This window comes from Carlito syrichta, unplaced genomic scaffold (genome assembly GCF_000164805.1).
Source record: "Carlito syrichta isolate Samal-C Ts95f unplaced genomic scaffold, Tarsius_syrichta-2.0.1 Scaffold314770, whole genome shotgun sequence".
Taxonomy (NCBI): domain Eukaryota; kingdom Metazoa; phylum Chordata; class Mammalia; order Primates; family Tarsiidae; genus Carlito; species Carlito syrichta.
Genome location: NW_007258866.1, coordinates 242,082 through 242,602, shown reverse-complemented (window position 1 = coordinate 242,602; position 521 = coordinate 242,082). Strand labels below are relative to the sequence as shown.

General features: G+C 44.0%; 1 protein-coding gene across 1 annotated transcript in view; it reads right to left on the bottom strand.

The window, feature by feature from the left end:
• DNMBP (dynamin binding protein) overlaps positions 1-521 on the bottom strand; it is a 70,265-nt gene that overhangs the window by 7,071 nt on the left and 62,673 nt on the right. The window lies entirely within an intron of this gene.

Below are 521 nucleotides of genomic sequence, written 5' to 3'. Positions count from 1 at the left end.
TGCTACCACGCCTGGCTAATTTTTGATTTCTTGTAGAGATGAGGTCTCACCAAGTTGCCCGGGCTGGTCTCGAACCCACAGGCTCAGGCAATCCACTAGCTTCGGCCTCTCAAAGTGCTAGGATGACAGGCTGAGCCACTGAGCTTGGCCAACTTTCCTTATCTTAACTTTCCCGTCTACAAAAGCAAATGACAGCCATAACAATAAAAAACGAAGACTAAACGTGATTCTTGCCTTTAAGGCAATGTAACGTCTGCAGAATTATACGGGGCAAAATATCGAATCACAGATATGCCAGCCTTCTAGGTGATGAGCCCCTGTGGCCTGCTGCCTCTTATCCTAGTTTTTAAAATATGAAGAATTTAGTTCAGAAAGAATGATGAGGTGCAGACCACAAGTTTCAATCTCTTCTGCAAACCATGTCTCCAATGTCCATTCAGTTTTCAAACCTTTGTTGTACTATTTGTTTGTTTTTTTTTTGAGTTGGAGTCTCACTCTGTCGCCCAGACTGGAGTGCAGTG